The sequence below is a fragment of the Sturnus vulgaris genome, chromosome 3, assembly GCF_052056855.1.
Source record: "Sturnus vulgaris isolate bStuVul1 chromosome 3, bStuVul1.hap1, whole genome shotgun sequence".
In the NCBI taxonomy this organism is placed as follows: domain Eukaryota; kingdom Metazoa; phylum Chordata; class Aves; order Passeriformes; family Sturnidae; genus Sturnus; species Sturnus vulgaris.
The window spans coordinates 46,973,043-47,000,158 of NC_142245.1; positions in this window are offsets into that span (position 1 = coordinate 46,973,043).

The window sequence follows — 27,116 nt, forward strand, 5'->3', positions numbered from 1 at the left end:
TTCTGAGTGAAAGCAAACCTGTTTTTATTGCAAATGAATCTTTATTGGGGGAAATGATACAGCATGATCTCTTCCAACATCATGCATTCCACAAAATTCAAACAGAAGGATGGGGCTACATTAATTAGGAATTTTCCCTTTTGAGCATTCCTGTCAAGTTCTCCATGATGCTGGAAAGTTGGGGATTTTCTGTGTTTTTTTCTTTTTTTACTTGTATGATTACACTGCAATTTAAAATTGTAATATAACCATAACATATCTAATTCAGGATAAATTAGGGAAGTTGTGCCAAACATGGTGCTTGAAAAGCACTGGTAGAGTGATTGTGTTGCTGCTGTCTGTTTGAATCTGTTTTGCCATTCCTGTTGGAAGTTTCTCCCACTACCCATGGATGACTGGTGTTATAGGCAGTACCTGTTACATTCTCTCACATTGCAGCTTATGAAACCAGTGTTTAGTCCACAGATTTTGTATACAGGATGCTGTTACAGCTCCACTGAGGCCATTTGGGTGTATCTTGACAATGCCTGCTTAGGGAGACATTAGACTGGTGAATATTGATGTGATACACTGCAACAGTTCCTTGGGTGCAGTTAGTGCATGTTACGTTTATGTGAATTTAGGAATTCTTTATTGACTGATGCAGGAGAATTATTACTTAGCATGGTAGATGCAGTTATTGATTATGTACAGTGCCACCATCATTTACAGGGGGTTAAATCACTCCATTCAGCATGTTATTTTTCCAGTATTCTGAAAGAAATTAACAGATGCAAAGGCTTTTTGTACTCTAAATGTGCCCGTGCCTGCTTCCATATATCACCTCACGCACAGGATCCTGCCACCAATCCTGTGCTGACTCTGGCTCCTTTCTGACAGTGTCCTCACTGACACCTACAGCTCTGTTTGCCCAGCTCTCTTGAGACTCTGCACTACCCATAGGACCCCTTGGGTCTATCATTTTTTCTGTTCTTTGGCCTAACGTGGTTTGGTTTTTTTCCCTGCTAGAAGCATCTTACATGCCTGATCCTTTGCTTCTTTTCCTGATTCAGTCTAATTTCTTTCTGTCCTTCTCTGACTTTGGTCTTCCTTAGTTCCTCCCTATTATCTTTCCAGCTGCTTTTCTGGGACCCCAGGGAAAAACATCTTCTCTCCTGTGTCACTCTACTTTCTGCTTTCTTGAAGTGTGTTGAAGTTGCTCCCCTGACGATTCAGATCCCTTAAGCATCTGATTATGATTATGCATTTGTCCTGACCTACTCTTTGTTTCATTTATTTCCTATACTGATGACTCTCTTCCCAGCCCTTGAAAAAAGGCTGCACAGCTGTATGGGGATGGAAAAGATTTTTTTCCTTTTCACACCTGTAATAAGGACAAAAGAATAGTGTGCTGTGTCTTCACAACAAAACATGAAAATGAAACACATTTCACATCTGCTTTATTTTTCTGCTCCTCTAGTCCCTTTTAAATCTCACCCTTCTTGAAAAGCTTGAAATGAAAATGTTTTAAAAGAACATTTGTTATTTTTTTTGATTGCTTATCCACTTTCCTCCTTTATACCTCATTGCTTCCTACATCTTATCCTCTTCCTCTTCCAGATCTGGCTGCTCTGCTTTATCCTTGCCACTCATCATACTAGGTGGTGACTGATGGAGCTCAGACAGACTCTTTGGCAGATCGAGCTCTCAGAGCCTTTCCTGCAGAGAGAAAAAGATCTGCCCTTTTTATTTTTCAAAAACTGAACTTTTAATATCTTCCACTTATTATCTTTTGTTTCGTACCTTACCTAACTCACATTCAGGGAAATTCCTGCAGCTTTCTTCAAGTTTTTGCTACTGTTGTTGGGACATTTTATCTAAGCTCCAATGATAAGTCTTTTCACAGTATGTTCTTGATTATTCTTATGACACTTTCTCACTCCATTCTCAAATACTCGTGGTGAAAACTACTCTCTTTTGACCTTTGCCTTCCTGACTGATTTACAATTGGTGTTGCACAAACCTGAGTCTGGTCTGTGTTGAAATATTATTTTACAGTCCTCTGTTGCAACTAATCCCAGATTAGTAAGGGTTGGAAGGGACCTCTGGAGATTATCCCGTTCAAATCTCACTGCCAAGGCAGGGTCACCTCGAGCAGGTGACACACATCCCCACATGTCCAAGTGAATTTCAAATGTTTCCAAAGAGGGAGAAGACTCCATGATCTTACTGGGCAACCTGTTCCAGTCCTCTGTCATGCTCAACCTAAAGAAGTTCTCCCCCATGTTGAGTTGGAACTTCTTGTGTTTTAGTTTATGGTCATTGAAACTTCCTGTAGTTTAGTAAATTCTATTATATTTTTATTATCTTTTTTATTCTAAAATACAGAAATTTCAAAACCACCTATTTTTCTGTTTCCAAAAGTGGTTATAGTTTTGAATTCTTTCACAGTATTTTAGGGAAGTAAATGTTATTATTAGGATTGTTGATCTCTTACTGAGGCACCATAAATTTTTATTACGCATCAGTGAAATTTAAGGGCAGTTTGCAGTGTTCTGCATAGTCAAGGAAAATGGTTTAGCAGATGGCATTTCAGTCTAACAAGAACCGACTGTTAATTTGTCACCAACTAGCTTTCTAATGAAAACCTTCCCTTTTTGTACAGGATAGAAGCAAGAGTTGACATATCAGAGTTTTTCTCAGGAGTGAATTTTCATTTTGAACTTTGTTATAATTCAAATTTTGTCTCCTAGTTCAGTGGTCTGTGTGGGCATACTCCATAAAATGACCAGTTGGCTTTAAAATAAGCCTGCCATGGGTATTGACCCTTGATCTAATTCTCTGGAAAATGAGAGTCAAAAGACTTTCACTTCACTTTTATTTGTGATCAAATATCTTCTCCCCTCTGCTTTCCTGCTCTTATACCTTCTTACGTACTAGCTTCTTATTTTCATAAGAGATTTCAACTCAGTTCCTAATAAAATCAGGGCAAAGATCATAGGTAAGTGAAACCACTTAGTATTATAAAAAAAAAAATTCAGTGAGAAATCCAGCATATGTTTAAAATATTTATTAGTTTTCATCATTGAGACTGTTTGCTGTTTCTTGACAGTTTGTTTTATGCACTTACTAAAGAAAATCTTGCTTCACTCATTACATCAGTTTCAGAGGAACTAATTTGATTTAATTTCTGCTCTTAGTCTAGGTACCAGTTTGTGAAAATTAGTAGCTGAAAGCTACTACAGAGTAGATGGAGTTTTCAAAACAATGATTCTGCTTCCTTTTACAAGCAAAAGCAATAAATTGTCAACTGAAAAAAGGTGACACAAAGGAAAGGGGGAAAAAAAAAGTGAGGCTCAAGGCAGTGTTCACCTTTTTCCTGAGGCTAGGAAAGGAGAATTAATTCATGTCTCTAGAAGAGCATTAGTGTAGGATACAGCTTGTGTAGGAGTTGCAAGTCATGCTGCTTTCCCTCTTGCCTCTAATGTGTGTGCCCTGGGGTTATGGCCACTTGGGGGATGCTTACTGCAGCACAGACTCTTCTAGAGCAGCAAGCAGTCAAAAGGACTGCAATTTTCTCTCATTGAAAATTTTTCTTCCAAAATCAAGTTTCTTTCCCTTTTTTGAAAGAGAATGAGAGTTAGTACCTTGGTGCTCAGCTGATGTGAGTTAGCAGCCAGCTGGTGATACTGGCACCCGAGACCTGTCTGTATGTAATGGAAACAAAAGAATGAGAAGGCATGTCCCTGTATGGATAGCTTGGCAGATCTGCCAGCAAATCCATGCATACCAGAAGAAATGTGGATGAAAGAGCCCTGAGAAGATGTGTACCAGTTAGATAATTCAAGTAATTTAGAAAGGCAAGGATTTGTTGTGATTCTGTGTATTAAAATGCTGGCTTCTTCATAGTCTATGGGCACATGCACACAAAAACGCCAAAGGCAAAGAGTTTGGGTATGAAAAACATTTTTAGTGCTACTGAAAATATAACCTAAGTTGCTCTAAAATGCTTAAATAATTTTTATGGCTATCTTGAATACAGTCATGAACTTGCCTTCAGTTTAATCTGAGTATGAATTTGCTATCCACCTTAAAAGCTGATCAAGTTGCTGAGAGAAACTAAAATATATGTCAATGGGAAAAGTCTGTGCTTTAATCTTTTCCAAGGCTTTCAGGGCGTTTTATTTCACTCTGCAGCAACATCTGATGTCAATTGTTGAAAGAACCTTAGCCCAAATTTGTTACCTTGAATTAAATTTGTAGTGAACATACAGAGTGCAAAAGAACGCTATGACCAAGGCAAATGTTTTTAAATGCTTAAGAATGGCTGGTGTACAAGGACACACTATGAATAAATTATATGGCCAAGGCAGAACACTTTACCTCTCTTTGCCTACCTTTTTTTTTTTCAGTTTTATACACATGCACATGTATTCACTCAAGAAATCGATGAATTTTTTGAGTAATTTCAATCAAAATGAAATCCATGTACAATTGAGACCTTCATGTATTGAACTAATGGTAATGCACGAGAAAATTCCAAATAAATACTTCCTGGAAATTTAAGCAAACACCTGAAACAAGAAAAATCTTTCCTCTTCAAAGTACAATTTAAAATTTGTTTTGAGCAACTAATTTTAAATTGCTGTTCTTTACTATATCAAAACAATGTGGGGTTTTTTGGCTTTGAGAATTCATACAGGTACATACAAACAAAGCTATTAAAAAACTTCTGGTAAATTTATACTTCCTAAGTGTCTGAATAAACCTGTTATTTTAAGGCAGAGCTGTTTCAAAGACAGCCATAAAAGTTTTAAAAGTATGTGATGCTGTCAGTTGTGATAGGAAAGAAATCTGTACTAAGATAGACCCGAAATGAGTGATATCCCTGACAGGTCTTAATTCCCAAACGGAGGATAGCTAACTTTACAAACTACTTAGCTATAAGCAAGGAAGGAGGAGAACCAGAAAGTAGTATTTACACTATAAAATAGAAAGTAATAAAATGTGTGTATCTCTTGGGTCTGGTAGAGTTTATGTAGAGTTAAAACCTTGATATTTCAGATTTAAAAAAAAAAAAAAAAAAAAAAAAAAAAAAAAAAAAAAAAAGATTGCTTCTAAATTGCCTGGGGGTTTTGTTTGTTTGTTTGGGTTTTTTGTGATAACACATTTTCTATTACACTTAAAGTTCAACGTTTTTTAATGTATATTCATAATCGTTTCCACTCTTTCCCCTCACACACACACACGCAGAGGACACTGGATGTGGAAGAAGTGATTGAAAGTCATCCAGCCAGAGAGAGAGAAGAAGCTAATTCATAAGGAAACTGAAGAGACTAAAGCATTACTGAAGGTAAAGTGTTGAATTTAATTTTTATTGCTCTTCTCAGAAAAAGGTAAGTGATCTCAATTGGAAGTATTCAAAGATTTTTAATCTAAAAGAAGACATCCAACCTGAATCCTAAAATGTGGCAAAGATAAACACCTGAAAGGCAAGTTTTACAATGGACACTGACAGGTACTTGTAAGAATTGTGAATGACAAACACTAGAGTAATTAAACTGTCAATCTAAAATTTTATTAAGAAGAAGCCACCTGGCAAAAGTATTCTGTGTACTATTCTCAATCTCAAATTGAATAAACTATATCAATAGTTTAATAAATCACAAAGAAAAAAGTGAAGTCATAGTAAGCCCATTGTCCTCATAGCACCACATAGGAATATTTTGCATGCAGACATGTACATAGTGTTGGACACGTTTTTAATTGCAGTCATAAAGAGATTAATGTTCTACAGCTAGGAATATATTTGGAGAACTATAAAGAAATCCTGTATTTGCCTACAATACTGTTTTTTGCTAGGGGTGACAGTTAGGAAAGAAATATTAAATTTTATGGTAACATTCTGTTGTAATGGATGAAAGTACAGAGGGAAAGTAAAGTGATGATGTATTCAAGAGTGACTCACATTAAAAGGCAACAAAACCTTATCCTACCATTAAAATTCATTACCTGTGCTGCATGAAAAAGCCTAGTGTCTGCTTCATGCTGTGGGATTTAGAGTTTTCAAGCTGCCTTATTCTACAGTGAGGGTCTCTCATCAAAGAGCAAAAACACAGTGGTGCAGGTCTTCCAGTGTGCTCCTGCATTGGCCGTATGAGGAGGGCAAACTACAGTAAAAAGGATTTACTGTGTTGATCTAGCAGGATGTGAGAGGATCTGAGATATGCTGAGGTTATATGGAGGGACAAGATGGGAACTGACCTGCAGCAATCTCTGTGCTAGTCCCAGGAGATATACTGGCAGCATCTTCGCTGTACCTGGGCATCTAATCCAGTAATTATAACCCAAATCCCACTTTAAAGCACTGTAAACCTTAGCAGCAGAGACAACAGGTTGTACAGGAACTGGAAAGTTAAGTGGATACCCAAAACACAGAGTTAAAACGTGGCTGAGTATATAAGGTGGTGTTTCTTCCAGAAGGATGAGACAAACGGGCAATCTTTTCACCAGCCACTCTTGTAGCAGAGCAACTCTTCAGCCAGAAGAACAATGGTTTACAGAGCTTGTAAAGAAATTAAAAGCTGCTTCAGGAAAAAGGTTTCTTCAAAAATTGAAATTTAATACTCCAAAAGCATTTTTTTGGTGTAGACTCAGGGATTCAATCCAGGTGCATAAACATTGCTGACAATAAAGAAGGAACATTGAATACTTTGCTGTCAGGTGTTATCTGGCTTTTTCAAAACAAGAGCTTGATACTGAAAACAATAAGGGGATTACTGTAGAAATGAAACAAAAGCAGAGATTCCCTTCAAATTAAGTAATGAGGCCGAGTGGTAGCTTGGATCTGCTGAGGGATGTGCACTGTGAGGAAGGAGAACGGGCAAGCAGCATACTGAGCAGGTTCTTCACATAGTTCTTCCAAGGTTTAATGATAAGAAGCATCCATACATCCAGTCTTCTGAGTTACATGGACAAACCCTGTCGCTGCTGGATTTTTGGCTCCTCAGTTCTCCTTCCCTAAAAGAGTAAAAGTTTGACTATTTTAAAGAAAGACAAAGTTGTAGATGTCATAAATTATTTTTCAGCAGACAAACTGGGAGCGTGGGATGCAAGTGCCATACTGCCTGTTAGCAATAGAAAAAGCAGGGCAGGAGTTCTCAGTTATTTTTGAGGGAATTACTGTCTTTCAGCGTTTTTGTTTTCCTGCAGTTCTGAATCAGACAAAATTCAATTTGTCTCTAGGAAAGGGATGAAAACAAGCTATAATTGCAATTGAGGTATAAATATTTATCCTTCAAGCTCTAAGCCAGTTACAGTGTTTTGACTTTTTTTCATTAGAAATTGCATCTTTCATGTAAAATTTGATTGAAGTCAGTTCCCTTAAAAGATAACGGTGGGGAAATAAGTTACATAACAGAGAAATAAAAGCAACCTTTTTCTTTCATGTCTAAATGAAATATTTCAAGTTAATCCAAAATACAATTTCCTAGAGTTTTTTTCCCTGTATTTCTTCCTCCCTACACAGTGTTGGTTTTACTTGAACAATTACCTACTGATCAACAATTTAAAATCCTAATTTAACTTCAAAACCAAACCACATAATATTGTAACAGCCTTAAAATCAAGGTTCAGTTTTTCTTTCTTAGTCCACTGCACAAGTTCATTATTTCTCCCATTGTGATGCACTTCAAAAGCTTCAAACAGAGATGGATCCAGCTGCAGAGAGTTTCATATATACATTTGAATGAAGATGAGCTCTATTTCAGATAGCATACGAAATGCTCTTTGCATTTTACTGTTGAGTCAAAGGAGGATAGCTGTTAGTCACACTGAAGGGTGTAGTTCAACCTCAACCACATTTTTTTTCTGACCCTTGCAAATCCATTGAAATGACAAGAGTGCTCTGAAAGGCTGAAATTCAATGTCCTATTTTCAGCATGCTGAAACAAAATGTTTTGATGCTGTCAAAATGTCTTCCCCTTATTGTTTTTCTTAAAAATATTTGTGGAATTTGACCTTAACTGTAACAAGTGTTAATGTTCCCACATTCATATGTGAAACCTCATAATTCTAGTCACTGAACTGTTGCTGTAACCTACTTCATGACATCAGCAAATCAGAATAAGAATAGAAAGAAAGAACATCACATTTAAAGGAAAAAACGAGAGATAATATGTCAGCTGGACAGAGCAAAGGCATGAAGATGTATGCTCATGGATTCCCCTGAGACTGAAGTTGTCCCCCAGTTTCTTACTGCATGTTGGAGAGCTGGCAGGTGTTACCAACAGCCCCTGCAGGACGTTTCAGAGCCTCCTGCTCCTGATACTGCTTTCTGCCAGATCTGGGAAGTCAGGGGATCTTGGTTACGCTAGGAAGACCAGGTGCAGTGCCCAGTTAGCTGTTTGTAATTTTGTTACACTCCTGTGTGAGGCATGCCTTGTTTCCATTCAGTTAACCTACCTGGAGGTCAAATTAAGGAAAAAAGATTAAGATTTGTTCAGAATATCTAGAACAGATAATGTGTTATAGTACATGTTTTCCTTCATGCTTTTGTTTAAAGTTTTTTGGGGTTTTTTACATCTATGACTGTCCTAGAGTAGATAGTATGGAAAACCAAAACTGTATAAGATTAGATTGTTCTCTTTCTCATTAACTGTCATGCTGTCTTGCTCCTGAATGGCCATGCTATTCAATGGGGCATATTATTTTCTGTTTTTCCTCTGTTTTGAAGCTAGATTGTGGATTGAGGATCTTGTGAACCATATGAATCGTTTGAGACAATGCTACAAGCAGTCTCTTTCCATCTTATGGCACATGACTAGCCAGTGACTGGCAGAAACTTTCTGCTCAGGTGCTAGAGTTAGCCACAAGTTTCTTGTTTCCAAGGGACAGGTCTCCAGTGCATTTTGAATGACAGGTAGTGGTCCCTAGCCAAAGGCAGGAACTCTTCTCTCTAAAGTTCTCCAGCCTGTTGCTTACCCAGTTATTCCTCCATTGGTTTTTCACATCTCGTGCAAAACGCTTCTTTTTTCGTGCCAGAAGTCTGTGCAATGGTTTCCTGTTTTGAGCATGGCTGTCATGAGCTTAATAGGGCAGAAAGATAAGAGTGAATGCAGAATAAATCTTCAGAGCCTACTGAATAGGGAATTTTCCTGAGTGATGTTACAGGGAAACACAGAAGTCAATGGTGACAGCATATACTGCAGAAGTTGGATGACAATAAAGAGAAAAGTTGGGAAAGGAGACTGTTTCTCTCTTTCCAGTAATAAATAAAGCAAGAAACCACCAAACACTCTCAATTTAAAAAAAATGTTAATTAATTTTCAAATCAAGTAGTCCATTTATATGGACATTGGCAAAGCTGTAGCCCACCTTTGTACCCCTGTAACAACCTTTTTGTATTTAATCAGGTATTGTTGTGTACCAATTAAATAATCAGTGAACCGAGAGTAAACTGACTTTAACTGCATTGGGTAAATCCCTTTGCCACCTTCTATGTCCTTAGCTTAAAACTAAAAAAAAAAGAAGTTCTAAATGCAAAAAAATTTATATTCTTTATAATTTACTGCACATTCAATGCAGGATGGATAGGTTCTAGTCATTAAAACTCTAGTAGTGAATTAGACGGCATCTTCTCGAACTAGAAACTAGTATCCAAAAATCTATCTTGATGTTTTTCTTTTTCTATTTTTTTTTTAAGTAGCAGCTTAAATGTGTTGAAGTAACATTTCTACTCATAATAAGGGCAAAGATACAGTATGGGAGCTGCTAAATAGCATTTTGTTAATAGGGAAAGGCTGATAAAGTACTAGACTACTTCTTGACTTTTCTTCTTTGTCTACTTTCAAGCAATAACTTCATCTTCAGCTAACGATTTTATGGAAAGAAGTCTCCAGGTGAAAAATTAAACTCTGGCTCATTTTGAGAAGGATGATTAATGTGGAGGAGGTTTTTAGGAAATCTTCCAGAGAGAGATGAAATTCTCTTTTGTTTAGTGCAAGGGTTTGTATCATGATATCAGTTTTTGATCACGTCTGTTTTTTCTGTTTCTCCTTTTTAGGGCCATCAAGAATCCTGTAGTGCCCCTGGACTCTGCTATCTAGTGTGTAGAAAAAGATGCAAATGAGCAGTGCATATTCATATTAGCCATCTTTTTGCTGGTTAAGGAGTCCAGCTTATCAGCATTGGATAGATGCTCAATAGAAAGGGTAAATCTTCACTGAAGGTCAGCCTAAGCAGGAGCTGATTTTATATCCTTGTAGTTGCTCTCTGGAGATTTTTTTTCCTTCTAACTAAATAGAGATATAAGCAAAAAATGTAATGCAGAAAATCGGTGATCAAAAGATGGTGGTGTTAAATGCATAAATCCTACATCATGTGCATGTGTGTGGATAAATTCTTGTTTCCACTGAAGACTCAGCATGGAATTCTATTCTTACTGTTTCTCTCCAGAAAAGTTCATGCAGCCCTGCTTGTTATGTCTGTGTCACACAAGCTGACACGAAGTCCTTTGTGATCTGCTGAATGCTCTTCCACCTAGACAGGAGATAACGCCCAATAAACAGCTTGCCAGGGATTTTCAGAATCTCAGCTGCAGCTGAGGAAAGGACTTTACCAGAAAAAAGACAGTTAAAGTGCTTATAAAGCTCCCAGTATGTGTCTGTGATGCTATACATGGTTAACTTTCCCATGAACCTATTAAGCTATAGCTTTCACCCTAATTGAGCACTGTAGGAAGCAACTCATCCCCAGGCCATTATGCTGTGAGACAACAGATTCAGATGGAACAGTTTTGCTAGCAGTGGTGCACTCTGTTGTTTGGTTTTGTTTCTTTTTGTTTTGTTTTGTTGTTGTTGTTTTTGTGTAGCTTTGTTTGGTTTTTTCTGTTTTTTTTCTGTAGAAGAATGCTCAATGGAGCTTTTGTGATATCACTTCAAGGTATGTTAACTGAAAACTGAAATTAAGGAGAGGGCGCCCTGAGTTCACAGGAAAGAGTCTGAGGCCAAGGCTTATTATGAAAAAAAGGCTCCTCCTGAGTCAGTAAGGTGACAGATCTTCACTCTGGAGACCTGTGGTTTTTTTACAAGCAGCAGCTGAAACAGATGTTTCATAGAACATAAAAGGAAAGAAGTGAAGATCTTTCACCTGGAAAGTTTTTTATGGCTTTGTAATGATTTTGTAAATGTACCTATTAAGCTGCTGTGCTCCATATCAACAAGCTTCTGTCAATCTGCAGCTTAGTAAGGCATACTATTGCACAATTTATTTACTGCATTGTGGGCTAAGTGGGCTCAACTGTAGACTGATAATGTGTTCTGATTTAGAGGGGTTAATGTTAACAAACATAGCCACACATGGTAATGTAAAACATTCTACTCTTCCTTTGCCCATATAGAAATACTGATGCTTATTGCAGTTTAAAGAATTTTGTTGTGCCATTTGCATAGACAGGAAAGCTTTGGAGATAAACTAAAATCTTGCAGGTATTATGCTGGCCTTATATAAAATTTGTGTTGAGCAGAGAAAAAAGCAGCTTGTATGGAATTAATGAACCAGAGATACTAATGGAAGGGTTGTTTTCCTTATACATTGTAAAACTGAGCCAAAAAAAGTTTATTATGAAAATGGTCTGTTCAAAAATTTATTTAATATTATTTACTCTTAATAACTCAGTATTATTGTAGTGCTGTTTCATGACTTTGTGGGACATGGAATTTTGTTCTGAAAATTAATTCAGCATTTAGAAATATTTTGTAGCATATTGATTCAAATGTCACTCACTTTGAACTTGAGTTTTAGTTATCTATCTAGCAATAGACAGAAACCTCAGTTTCTGGAGCTGATTAAAGCTTCCACTTCCTCTCAGGCTAATCATGTCAGCTGTTTATTACATGGCTTACCTTAACTCCACAATGATTAGCACTTAATTCCAAAGTGATATGGCTGTGAGACAGCACACTCCTTTTGAAATACATAAGTACTAAAACCGGGACAACCTTAGACTATTTAGATTTTGGGCTAGCCTTTTTTTTTTTTTCCCCTTTAAATATGGTTTCATCCATATGATTAGAATGGCAGCATGGCAGCATCTGGTCTTGGTAAATGAAGCACTGCATACAAAATGGGAAAGAATTATGCCTTAATTTCATAGGCTTGAGGTTCTTTAATAGTTTCTTAGCCGCCTTGGAGAAATATTTCTCTTCACGGGGGAATCCTTTAGCTTACTGATGGCTTTGTTGAAGAAATTATACAACATACACTTCTGAAGAGAAGTGAAAATGTGTCACTAGATTTTTGAAGTGGAAACAAAGCTGGAGAGAAGAAAACTCCAAAGATAAATTAGTTAACAGAAATTAGTGATGGTAATTTTGATAGGGCTGTCTTGTAAAACATATCCAATTCATTGAATGCTTTGCTCATGTCTAAAAATGTAAGGGAGAGACCATCTCATTTTTCCTAAGCATTTTTATGTTTCAATGAAATCAATCCCTGGTGCTACAGGAGCTCTCAAATAAACATTTCCTTAGCCAGCCTTATTTCTATAAAATAAGCCCTCTTAAAGATGGTCCAAGTCTTCTGCTTCAGCTTTCTACATCTTAAATGCAAAGGAATTAATTCCCTGCAAGCTGGTGCTATTGCTTACTTTACTTACAAGCACAGTGTCATTGTTGTCCAGTGACTCAATTGCAGCTGGGTAAGGGGCTGCTCTTCTGAGACCTGTGGTCTGTTACTGCCTAATTACTGCAGGTGTTTGAACTGCTTTCTTACACATTAGCTTTTCCTCTTTTAGAACACTCTGCAAACCACAAAGGTAAGAATTAATCCATTCAGTTTCCATGAGAAATCCATGGGTCCATCTATTGCCACCTTGGTCAGGAACTTGTTCCTGAAGTACAGAGAAATTTGTCCAGCCTGTACCACTGAAACTCCCTATAAGCATTGTCTATGTCTCCTTTAGCAATCAGTTTCAAGGATTCTAGTTTTTGAACTAGAATGAAAAAAGATTAAAATTACTTTTTTCTTAAAGAGAAATTACTCCATATTTCTTCATGATAGCAGCTCCTTCATTTTCTACTCAAATATCTGGTTTTGCCTCTGACGGGTGGATCACTGGGAATGCTCTTGCTCATCCAATAAATTATTCCTTCAGTCCTAAAGACACAGAAGACAAACAGTAAGAAAGGTGTTATGATTTTCCTTGTGGTTTTCTGATTTGATTTCATTAACATTCAGCCAGCCAGGTGATGTTTCCTTTTCACCATCCTCTCTTAAAGGCATCGTACTTAAGCCATTTTCAGGCATGTGCATCAAGTGGCTTGCCATTCTTCTAGGATTCTGAGCTGAGATTTTAAGCACCACAAAATGAAAATAATTTGTCAAATCATTTACTTCAAAATTAGATCAAGGAATGGTTGTACTAATCTATTCCTAACATAATGTGAGATGATTTATGAGATTACTTGCTTAATCTTTTTCAACTTTTAAGAATAGATAATATTTGCAGATAATTTGCACCAGAGGAAAAATGATCTGTGAAATATTATAGCATGTATTTTTTTCTTTGCCTTGTTTTTATAATTTTTTTGTGTGTGTGTGTGAAAAAAGGTTTTTCACTGTTTCTGGTAATTTATAGGTTTGTCTTTATCTCTGTTCATATGTGGAATATTTAATGAGTTTTCCTGTATAAAAAATTTAAATTAATATAAGGAGATAGAGACAGACAGAGAAAGACCTCTGTTAAATCAACTGCCTTTTTGATTGTCTTATTATATATGTGAATGCCAGAAATGGACAAGATAAAGTTGCTCTTTTCAGTCTTGATTCTTATACAGAGAGAGGTGTGAAAATATCCAAATTTGACCAATTAGTTTTGTTCATGAATCTGAGCAACTGAAAATTTATAATTTAATCTGGAAATCTTGTTTCTTTTTACTCTCTACAGTCATGCCTGCTAACCTCTTCTCTGAAAAGCTGTTTAGCTTTTACTCATCCAAAAATATATTACTCCTCACAAGAAAGACAACTGGCTACACCCAGCCAAATAACCTAAGAAGTCACATCAGAATATCGAAAATATGGCCCAACTGACTGACTTTTATGAGACAGACTCAATGCCTTTTCAGGTCAATATAAACTCACTGTTTCATCTTCAAAGGACTTTTTCTATCCTTTATTGTTTACTGGAAAGCACAGAAAAATGCCTTTAGGAACTTGGAAACCTCTCTTCCCACTGAAGTCCGCTAAGGTAAGAGACATGGTGGGATGTAATTTCTTAAACACTTTGTGTGATGGCACTGCAGTGGCTTAAAAGCATCCTGCTTGTCCTCCAGCCTCCACTCTGGAAGGCCATGTGCCTCTCCCAAATCCTCAGGCAGGCCTGTGCTTTAGCCACATTGTTCCAGTTATTTCCAAACAGACCTTATGTTTCAAGGATTGAGTTATGCTCTTACTGTCTGAACTATTACCATTGAAGGGTGCTTTCTTACTTACTAAGAAAAAAACAAGCAAGAAAATAAGGACTGCTCTACCTTTGTGTATGTAACTAGCTTAAATTCAATTTGTTCTCCCATAGAAATATTTTTTTTAACCTGAAGATATGTTTGAAATAATTTGCAATTATAGCAGAAGATATTGTCCTGCAAATATATGCTGTGTGGGAGTGTACTGGACTTAAATAGCTCTTATTCTGATTTTGCTGAGACTTCATTTAAATCAAAACCCATGAATAACAATTATTTTCAAACAGAATGTCAAATGTTACTTTCTAATAACTGCACCCTACTTGGCTGTAATTAAGATTACCATGAGCATTAAAATTTAAATATTCCTTCTGATATTAGTAGGTGGAAGTACCACAGTTTTAAAGTAAAACAATGTGTGACGATTTGCAGCTGATTCTTTGACATGCTGACGGCTGCCAACCCTTGCAGTCAATGCAAGTGGAAGGCTTTAGACCCTGGCAGAAAATGTTCTGTGCCTTTAATCACTGAGCCCTGGGTTGCATGTGTATCCTGCATGCCTGTGACCTTTTGTAGGGAGCAGACTTACAGCTGATCCTGTCATGTCAAGAGACACCAAATTTCCAAATAAATTTTGAACTCTTAGATATGACATAAACAACTTAAAATTGTGAATATATATTTTGGTACCTCTTTATCCTGTCTCTGCTGTCAGCTGGGTAGACTTCCATCAATTCAGTGCAGCAACGGAGGTTTGAAATTGGTGTCTGTAGTGAAGAAGTCTGTAGTGAAGAATGAACTGAAATGAGGAAAAGATTGAAGCTAGACAATACTTTATTTTTATTTTAATGATAGGTTTGGAACTAGGCTGCCTCCTTATTAGTCTGTCTGGTCTAGTCCTGAGTTATGAGTTTATTGAAGAGCATTTGTAAATGGAGGTCTGAGAGTACAGTTTATGAAATGTGGTGCATTAGGCGTAATGGTGGGGACAAGCAGGCTTAATTTGTTGAGCTGTAACTCGTTCTCGTCTTCTCCAATGGCATCCCTTCCTTTTATCTCTGCACTTCATAAATAGAGATGCAATAAAAAAAGAGAAGGTTTTTTGCTTTGTGCCTTTGGTCTTTAGTCCCTTTTCCCTTACAGGCAAAGAGAGAGCTGTCTTTATTTTCTGGAAGTAAAGCTTTCTTATGAACCCAAGAGACAAGATTCAGCTGGGCTACAGAATATAAACTGCATTGGATAAAATAGCTGTCAGAACAGTGTGGAATAGTCTTGTTTTTATTTTCCTGCTGTATTTGAGTAGAAGTGTAGGGCTTGATAGTGTTCTTTTTTGGGGGGATTTTGTTAGCCTTTTTTTGAAGCCCAAAGTTAAAGGAAAAAACTGTTTGTCCTCTTTCACAGTTCTTTCTTGGCTGTTATCTGGACAAATTTCAACAGAAATCTGAAAGTATGTAAGAATTCTTGTAATAAGATACCATGAAATCTGCCTTTAGTTATATATAACTCTTGCTATTGGCTGCGACTAGTGAGAGGAACTCACTTGGTTTTAGAGTGTTGACTGGATTTAACAACTCAATTGAATAATTCATTTAGGAGAACAGTATAAATGTATACTTTACTTTTAATTTCCTTTACTTCTACTTTATTATTATTATTATTTTACAGAGATTCTGCTTTCATGGTAATGAGGCTCTACCTTCTGAGTTGCCAGTTCTCCTACTCTCATTGTCCCCTGTAAGATTCTACTCTGTTAGTGAAGCAGCAAAACCACTAGGAGCAATAGGGCACAAGGAGCTGGGGAATGGTCTTACTCTGATCCCTTAGCTGTCACCTATATTTTGTTGATGGCACAGAGAATGGCTAACTGATATACCACAGGAGTTCCCCTCTCACCTAAGGGGGTTGCCAGGGCCTATAAATCTCTAAGAGTCCTCCCTGGAAATGAAGCAGGTAAGTGTAGCTTTGAGCACCACTGGCTGCTGAAGAGCCTCAGGGCAGAGGAGGCTTTAGACGGCAGAAGGCTGCTTTATCCACAGAAGCACAGAACTTTGCCTTAAGGCAGATATTCAGGCCAGTAAAGGCTTTAAAGGCCTTATAGAGATGGTGGCCAGAAATCCAGGGGGAAGGAATATTCCATAAAGCCGTTCTCTTTTCCCTTCTGACCAAAAGAAGCAGTGGTGCATAATAAAGATGTGGTGCACGTCAGCAAACACACTCTGAAGCCTGGGAGAATGGCTGGTGGCTTTACTGTATTTTTGTAACTGTTTTGCTCATCCTCAATCGGTAACAAGATAAATTTATGGAAAATAAATAATAAATAATTTTTGTAATATAAATATTTATGTGACTGACTTGCAGTGGTTGGTATTTTGGAAAAAAGTATACTTCAAAATTCTAAACACTCCTGCCTCAATGTTGACTGATATCTGAATTCTGTTAAGGAAAACATATTCAATCTCTATATTTTAAATTTTCTATATTGTCCAACGGGCAGAAGAGAATGATTGTTACCATTTAAATTTCAGTACTGACAATATTTTCAAACTATCTCTTGGCTCATATTCATGTGGACTTCAAAACAATCAAAGGGAACTGTGAGAAGGTATGAAGCAATCACCCAACAATTTCTTATCCTATGTAACCTCAAAGCTGTCCCGCCTTAAGGAGAAATCACTCCACAGACAATAAATATGATTAAGTACATGTCAGAGAAACTCAACAGCTGCAGAACTGAATGAATCCAAAGGATTTTTAAATTCATTCCAAGATGTAGTGAACAAACAGAAGGGGCTTTTTCGGGGAGGGCAGGAAATGAGATTGTAGACGATTTGGCTATACAAACAAATTAAACACAGCTTTCTCTTAACATTAGGCATAAATTCATGTGTGGTTCACAACTGTAAAATATGGCAGCCAACTGATGGACTTTAACCACTTTCAGGGGAAAGGGTAATATGGCAGGACACAAAAAATGCAGGAAGTTTCTGTGGTGCACTGTGGAAAATTAACGAACATACATGGAGAATCTGACAAAGGAAGATGCTCTGATGGACCTCACACTTCCAGAAGAACTGGTTGGGAATGTGAAGCTTGGCATTCAGGATCCTGGCACAAACATGCCTTATTCTTGGTGGAAGAGGACCTGGTTAAGTAACTTTTTTTTTTAAATGGACATGCACTAGTGTGTGCAACATTAAAAAAGACTGATGAAGCATAAGGTAGGGAAGTGGACAGTGAGGTATATTGAAAACTGGATGGATGGATGAATGGTGAAGCTCAAAGTTGTGTCATCCACCTGCACAAAGATGAGTTGGAGGCCAGTCCCTAGCAGTGCTCCCCAGGTGTCAATGCTGGAACAGTACTGTTCAACTTCTTCATGAATGATGTAGACAGGCAAAATGGACTCTCAGTAAGTTCACAAGTGATGCAAAAGAAGGATGGGTGATTATACACCAGGTAATTTTGCTGACATTCAGAGAGTTCTCAATAAATTGGAGAACTGGACTAAGAGGAACTTCATGCAGCTTGACAGAGTTTTGCATGTGGGGAGGCATAATCCCCATGCAACATACAGTGTTGTAATGGCAAAATAACTCTGCAGAAAAAATTATAGGGGTCTGACCTGGTGATCAGCAAGGTGAACACAAGCAGCAGCAATGGTGGCCAACTGCATCAGGGGCTGCATTAATGCATGGTGCTGCTAACAGGTTGAGGGAGATGGTCCTTCACCCCTACTCTGCATTGAGTGCTGGGTCCAGTTCTGGGTTCCTCAGTAGAAGACAAATAAGCATTTTAGGGGATTGAGTCCAGTGAAAGATCATAAAGCATCTGACATAGGAAGAAAGTCTAAGCTGGGTCTAAAACCTGTGTGTCTTTGCTCTTCCACCCCTCAGGAAACTGCTGCATGCTGCACTGCAGTGCTTGTTACTCCTCCATTTGTGTCAGAGAGTCCTGAATAGCACACATAAGTGAAACCTGAATCCTTGGCCTTGTTTGTCCTTTCACTGTCATTTGATCTGTTCTCTTCCTTATTGCTTACCTTGACCTAAGGCTCCCTGCAGACTTCACAGAAGTCTGGCTTTGGCATTCGGGAGAGTTGAAATTTTTTTTTACACCTCTTTGTACCTGTGGCCAAAAAAGAGCTAGAAGTAAACAACGAAACCATCTGAGAATCAGAATGGCCCAGGGGAGGTCAGGTCATGTCTTGGAGACTGGTAGAACTCTGCTCTGTCAATATTTCTCCCAAAATTGTTTTGAAAACATCATAGCTTAAGAGGCAGAAATTACCTTGTCATCTTTGTTTTCTTTAGACTTTGTGTGTCTCTCTGTTTTTCCTAAAGGAAACATGTAATTAGTAACAATATTAAGTGGAGTTTGATACTACAGCAGATACCACACTTTTGCCTCCCACAGGTATCATCCATAGCACTATTGGAAGAAGAGAAGGAAAGTCCTTTCTCCTGTTCTTCTGTCAGCTCTCAGCTTCTACATTCATAGAGAATCTCAGCGTACAGTTAAAATTCAAAGCGGATTTAATACTTTAATGAATGTTTAGTTTTCCTTTCATTGAAGCTTAATATAAGAATAATAGACACTGTTGTCTATTTTCCCACTGACAAAGGAGATGAAGTTTGTATTCACAATCTTATACAGGATTTAAATGTCTGGACCTGTTGCATGAGAACATTAAGAATGTAAGAATAGCCACAATTTGATACTTAATAGAGGTCAAGAGTAAGACAGGTGTATTTCTCTCCTGATACCTTGCTGAAAGTTCTTGTGATAGATGATGTTTCTATGTATTTCTATATATCACGCTCTTCCATTGATTTGTGTAGTGCCACTATCAGGCTGTAGAATCCTTTATTATCCTTGACAGATTTGACAAGGAGTTTAACATTTGTGCCTATTTTTTCCAAAAGAATTAGTATAGAAGCACCAGGCAAAGGGATGCAGGATTTAAGGCAGAGAGAGCAACATAAGGGACAGATCACAGTGCCTGTGATCACATTGCCTGTAGCAATGTTGAAATGTAGGGATGCTGAATGAAAAACAGCTTTTTCTCTTATCATAGATCACAACAATTTTCACTGAAGTTTATTAATAATTTATTTAGTACTATCTTTTTCTGTTTTGGGAGACTTGACCTTTTTTTAAAAAAAATCCTTTTGTTATTAAATTACTGTCTTAAGTGAGACTTCTACAGGCTATAATGACTGAGGCAGGTGTAGGTTCCCAGGCAGGGGAGTACAAATTGATGTGTCACACACTTCTCTGTTGTTGTGTCAGCGTTGGACTCATTCCTGGCCAGGGAATATCTAATTTGAAATGCACTGACTCAAATCTACCTCAACGTTGTTGGTAGGGGGAAAGAGGAGACATCTACTGAACAGGATGTGTAGGCATACAAGAGTATCCTTTCAGTATTGATTTTGGATGAGGTTGTTACTTGAAAGATCATTCCTTTTTTTTTTTTTAAGGATTTGAAAGTAGTTGAAAATGTTATTCACTGAAGTGTTTTACCTTAAGGACTTGAGGCACTTCAAGATGTCATCCTTAATTTCCAGTAAGTTATCAAACGTGTTCATCAAGAACTTTTAAAGTGAGGATTATACCACTAGAAGGTAGAGGCAGAGGCAAGAAGAAGTTATTTATTGTGTGAGGAATAAAATCAACATGGGAAGCATTGCAGTGGGTACCCAGGTCTTGGTCTAAATATCACATAATACATTTGACATCATTGCCAAGCTGCTAGTCAAATTTTTTATTTCTCAATACTTATGTAACTTCAAGGGTAATGTGTTTGATTTGTTATTAGGCATTAGATTTTCTATTGATTTGAGAGTAAAATGGCACTGCATTTATCTGAATATTACATCTGTATAAAAAGTTGACAGTAGCTTAATTTTTTCTAAAAGCAAAATAAAGAAGTTGGTCAGGGAACAGCTCTGGCTTTGAAAAATATCAGTAGAGCAGTAACAGCAAAAAATTATTTTTAAGCTGGATCAGTTCCCTCATGGCTCTCAGTGTAGTATCACAATTAGTGATTGTTGGCATTGCAAAAAAGTGATGAAATAAAGGAAGAGAGATGAAGGAAAGGGAGAAACTTTTAAAATCTGCTTCAATCATGGCTGAATGAACAGAGGCCTTCTTGCCCTACATAGCAGATTAGAGTGAAGGGTGTATTTTTAACTAGGAGTGGATATAATTTCTGAAGGATGTTGTCACCCAAAGGGAACATTGCACACTGTACTACAGTTGCAACTGATTCCTGCCCCACAAAAGGAATCTAAGAACAACACCTATCTCAGGAAAATTCCTTGGGATTCTCAGTGAGAATGATGATAGCCTGAGTCTATGTTGGCATTACAATGAAGATACTTTCTGAAGACTTTCTAAACTATATAGCAAAGCTGAAAAGACTTACTGCATCATTACTTTGGCTAGAGATGTTCTCTGCTAAAAGCATATATTGCACATTGAGCAATTTTTCTTTCAGTACTATCGAAGCACTACTGAAACTGTACCAGGGTGAGGATTGGGACCCCAAATTGAAATTTCTTTGCTGTTATAATTTGCCATACATTACACTGTCATCTGTCAGCCAAATGTATTAATGACATTTGGGAGATTTATTTAAACCATTTCTCCTAAACCTGTCCTTTCCTATTCCATTTTATTAAAGCAAGCAGCAGCAGTTTGACAGCTAGTTGGCTGCCAGTCCTTGCTGCAGAGTGAATCATTCATGGTGACATCAGGGAGATTCCTAGCTATCATCTCTGAGATTTACTGATGTCATTAACAGAGGTTATGCATGGTCACTTGGGAGAAGCAGTTTGAAATGGTGTGTGCACAGGTGGCTAGATGGAGGGATTAGAAGAGGACTAGAATTAATTTCAGGGCTGATCTGCATTTACTCTATATGATTTTGTGCTTGATGAATTGGTCCTTTGTGGGGAGTTCATTGGAGCTCTGTGCTGCTTGAAATACTTCTACTTTTGATTTCTGCGTTTTGTATATTTAAACATCTTAAAATGTACCTGCTTGCAGTAATGATAAAAATATCTTTTCTTCTTAGCAACCTGTCAAAGGCTTAGTGACTTTGGAGCTTGGGTATAGAATCCACGTAAAGATAAGGTAATTCATTTAAATACCACTCCGTTAGGTGAAAAGTATGATACAGAGTTCTAACAAATGCATGTATCCACCGTGACTTTTTTTGAAGGCAGTCTGTATCCTGAAAACACAGTGCAATTATGGCTGTCATAGCCATACAACCGACTTCACATGATAATATGGATCACATCCATGAGTTGGCTTGAAAGCAAATCAGAAAAAAATCTTTCTTTCACACAAGTCTTTTCCTTAGAATTTCGAATAATTTGGTGCCTTTTTAATATGCCATTCATTATAGTAGCTATAATGAATATTTATACAAATAGCAACTAGGGTTATATGCTTGCCATAAATATATATTTTTTACGGTGTAAATTAAGATAAGGCATTTAAATGGCCTTCCAAAGGCTAGATGTCCCTATTATTTAGTTCCTGATTTGTTACAAATACAAAGTGCATTGAAAAAAAGTCTTTCATCAGCCATAAGAGTGACTTCTTTGAAATGAAAAAAGAAAGCAAAGTCTCAAATCCCAGGGATTTTTAATAAACAGATTTTTCCTTTTTAGAAATAGGCTTTTAGGCTACTGCATTTTCTCCTACTTTGAACAGACTCCACACTGGAAAGTCTCATATCTTATTCCCCAAATACTTGCAACAATTCCAATGTTTATTGATCACAGCAGGGTTCCATAATTGGACTCACTTACTTGGGCTGCAGAAAAAGACCAATAACAGCATATGCAAATTGAGAAAAAAACCTCCCACAGAAGCAGATTGTGTCAAACTCCTGACCTCCCAAAGTTAGGATCTACAGATGCTCTCTAGCTCACACAGAGAAAACACAGGATTGCATGGAGACAAAATAAATAACACTGCTGGGTACCACAAAGCAGAAACTGTCATCATAAAATAATACTATTTGTCTCCAGAGCAGAGAAATGGTTTTCTGAATAAGGTGGTTGTCAGCCACTGGAGTAGTAACCTTGCACTGAGATTAGATTAAATTTTCTCCTAAGTCTCCTTGTCTGTGACCATGTATATTTACATAAAGACTACTTTCTGTATGCTAGGTGAAAGAAAAGTGAGGTGCCCCTGGATAATTATGATCTGATATTAGGTTTCTAGCATGTGAAAAATAAATTCGGATCAGTATATTTCTCTTCATTAGCATACAAAGTCAAGAATCTTTTTTGTATATTAATTAAGGGGCTGCATATTTTCTGTAATAATCAGTGGTATTTCAGTGGATTTTCTTAGATTTGGATGTGATTTACCATGGGAAATTGTATGCTGATTCTTTTCTTGTTCTTTACAGATTTCCTAAATTGAACATTCACTAATTTTTCTAAATTAGTGCTCCTAAGAGTAAGCCTAATGAGCACTTGCATTTGCATTGATATAATTACTATAGGAAGTTTGACATGTCCAGTTTGTATTTGACTGTACTTTACTAAGAGAGCTGTATTCCTTTTCTGTCTCCTCCCATGGCTTGATGGGAGTGCCCTGCCACAGGAAAGACTTCAGATGTACCCCGGTGATGTTTTCCTCCTATCCAGAGGTGACAGGCTTCAGGAGTGCAGAATACTGACAGAGGAAGGAGCAGTCATGGCCAGCACAAGGGTAAGATGTCTCACTTTGCTTTTTGGGTTGCAAAATAAAAGAGGAACTCTTTGATAGACAACTCTGCCTTCCTTTTCCTTCCTCTCCGTCTCCATCTTCTCCAGGGATCTGAGAACTGTCGTTCCTGCCAATACAAAAATCAGACTCCAAGTAAACCCTGTTCAGCTTGCCTCATGCTTGAAGATACTGGAGTGGTAGTACATGAGTGCCCTGCCCAGTCCTCTCTTTGTCATTTATGTCACAAAATGAATGTGATGAGGAACGATTTTTTTCATTTGGAGACTCACTATTAAAGCAGTAAAGTTAGAACACACTCTCTGCCAATCTATTAAAAATTTTATAAGAAAACCACAGTCCACATTGACTGTTTTTTCCTGCTCAGCCTGCACATTTTCCTTACTCAGCAAAGCTCACCGAGAAATACCAATCTCACAAAATCCAAAGTGCTTCATGATAATTTATTGATTCTATCCAAACCTTCATATGAAATCATTTGGAAAGGTGGGCCGACTGGCCCTGTCTGGCCAACTGCCTCATGAAAACTTTTTCCAGCTTTCCCTGACTTACTGGAGGTTCTCCCCTCCCTCACGTACCCAGGGAAATTTTGGTGCTCCCTGGCCCCATTGCTCCTGGCCAATGAGCTGATGTGCAGGAAGGAGGCACCACCCTGGCCCTTGCCTGAGCCCCTGTGCCCTGCTGACCCCCAGAATGGGTTTCCAGAGATCAGCTGCATATATGGTCTGGATTACCTGTCCCCTAGGCTGCTTAGCTTTCTGCTCTTTTTTCCCAATAAGCTGGATTAAAAAAAAGGAAAAATGTTGGCTCACTATGCTGGATGCCTTCTTGCTGGCACTTAAGCAACACAATGCAGTGATATTCTTTCCAGCTGCTTTTTCCTTTACAAATTCTGATACAAGATGACATTACTCTTTAAGATTGTGTGTTCCTTGAATTATTTTTTGTTCCAAATAAGTTTTAATTACAAATCAGCTGGGAATAGATCAAGAAAATTGCATCTAAATTCTTTCTGGATAAAGAAGGATGCATATTAAGCTATCTCCCCACTGCCTAAAGAAGATCAAAAGAAGTAATGAGTTGTCTTAGCAGGAATAATTAGCTGTGGGAAAGTAAGTTGTGAAAATTGGAGATGAACTTTGATGTACATTTTCTTCTCCTTAAAACTAAGAAAGGATTTAGCAAATAACCTTTTTTGGTTTTGCTTCACAAAGCTCAGAAAAGACCTTTAGATTGTGTTAACTTGAAAGAATTGCAATTTGAATTTTATTTCTCTATTTACTTTCATTATATGACAGTTTCTCAACTTACTCTTTCCTTCCTGGTGAAGGATTTAGAGGGTAAGCCACCGTTTAGAAGGTGAGGAGTGGCTGAGGGAGCTGGGGGAGTTTAGCCTGGAGAAGAGACCTTATTGCTCCTACAACTCCCTGAAAGGAACGTGTAGCCAGATGAGGGTTGGCCTCTTCTTCCAAGGAACCAGTGACAGGACAAAAGGACATAGCCTCAAGCTCTGGCAGGAGAGATTCAGACAGGACATTAGGATGGATTTCTTGGTGGAAAAGATTGTCAAGCATTAGAATTGGCTGCCCAAGAAGGTTGTGGAGTCACTAAATAGGAGGATGGTTTAACCCAGAATGCTAGGCAGCAATTTTCTGTAATTTCGATATTTAACTTCCACCATGAGATTCTCCCATGAATTCAAGGCCTCATCCAAAGAGACTGGCCAAACTCAGCAGGAATCAGGAGGAGAACTATAAACTCCCACAAGCTGGCTGGGTGATCCTTGATCTTCCACACAGCTGCAGGACCTGAGGAGTGCCACCATCTGCAGCTTCTCTGCAGTCAAAGGACTAGGAAAGGTAATCAGGTGCTTCCAAAGGGCAGGCCTATGGGGTGTACTGTAGTGGGAATTTCTAGAAATCTGTGTCTCTGTGGTCATTTCTCTTAACTCCCACTGAAAGGGCTCAGTAGGCATCTTCCTAATGTTCAATTCACTTTTATGTTCTTCCTTATGTTCACTTCCCACTGTGATTAGAGAATACAACGCAAGAGTGTAACAAACTTCACAATCACTGCTTTTATGCCAAATCCTGAAAAACGGTAATTCCCAGAAGAAAAAAGAAAGAAATGCTATGCTGCCTTCTCCTCTATATTCAGTTTGCCTCATTAACATTGCCACAGTTCTTGGGATAATTAATATGTTGTCAGTTTGCACATCATTAATTTGGTAATTCACAGTAGGAGATGCATTCTATAATGGTTTAAAGTATAATTTATTAATTGAGGTCAATCCCTCCCTATAAGCATGGAGATGGCTCCAACACTATCTTAGCTAGCTGCCTAAATAGCGATATGTCACGCATTTCTAAGCTTTTCATAAAATATGAGTTATAGCCGGTAAGAAATTCCTTCTATTTATCTTGCAGTCCATTGCAGTGTTTCCCAAGAGAGAAGAGAAAGATCCCTGATCCTTATGTGCTCAAATGAAATTCAAAGCCCAGCCTGTGCCTTGCTCAGTGTAATGCATCTGGAAAACCAGGCCCTTCAGAGAGGGAACCTAAACTGAGTAAGGAGCTTTTTTAATGTTATGAACTACCAGGGTGATCAGGAAAACTGGTGTGATAAATCTGATCCCTTATCTGAAAGCGGTTTTTATCGCCTTAGGATGTGCATGGGGAGACCTAGGGGTCCAGTGATGATGTGAAAACCGTACATGCTAATCAGCCAGTTTCTTGAATTTTTCCGTTGGAAATCATCTAGGCACTGTAATGGCTGGACAGCCCTTGGCACAGGGACAGCAGTGGTTCAAGTACTCCAGTCCTGAGAGGCTGAAACTTCTTTGTTAGAAGTACCCCAACCTTTGGACAATAGAGCAATAGATGAAGCAGCTTTCATGCTGTCTAGTTGAAGCTAGAACATATTACATCCAAAATTGCTATTTAGCAATGAAACTACTCAGAGAATGAACAAAATGCAGTCAGATTCTGTGGCCAAGTGAACAGCTTAGTTCATGGAAACTTTGTGAAGAGGCCAAACTGCCTGAATTCCCAGAGTTAAAAAGAGAAATTATATATAAATGAGAGAGGGAAAAAGCCCCAGCATAACACACTGATTCTTATTGTCCACTGTATCCCTTATACTTACCTTCCTACATGCAGGGAAATATTTAAATGAGTTTGCTCTTGTTGTTATGGAGCTCTTTGCTTTCCAAGGGTGAAATGATTATGTTTCAGAAAAAAAGCATACAGATGACTCAACCCTTTTCTTGGAAGGATTTCATGTCTATGATATGTCTTTTCAGATACCATTGTCAGTAATGTTGTATAATTTGATGGTACTCTTAATGGGGAGCAGTGTTTTGTCTGTAATGAAGTGCATTATTCATTAGTGTTTTATTCCTGATAGCTTGTTTGGTTCTGAGAACCAAGTTCCCACTGTGTATCATTTTCCTTTATTGCTGTTATTATCACAAGATAATCCAGTGTGATTCATGGATTACATTTGACTTTATTGTTGTAGGTATTAGAGTGATAATTAACTGCAAAAGACATGGAGATCAAACTAATTTAAACTTTAATTAGTTGAACTAGTGTTACCATTTCTACTTGGCTGTTTTCACAGCTCTAGTGACTAGAACTATAAAGAAAAACTAGCAATTAAAAATATTAGAGAAGTATTGCAGTGATCAATAAATATTCCTCTTATGTTTTATCCGTAATAGGCTCCGTGCCTTAGTGAAGCATGTGTTAGATTAATGATTAGAGATTGAGTCTCCTGAGCATGAGATTTCACATCATTAATCTCTTCAATTATTTACAAGAACTTCTTATAAGGATGGGTATGGGCACAGGCTGGCTCCTGTAAGCACTGCCATGAGAGCACTTGCAGGGCTCCTCTGCATCCCAGGCCTTATCTGACTGATCT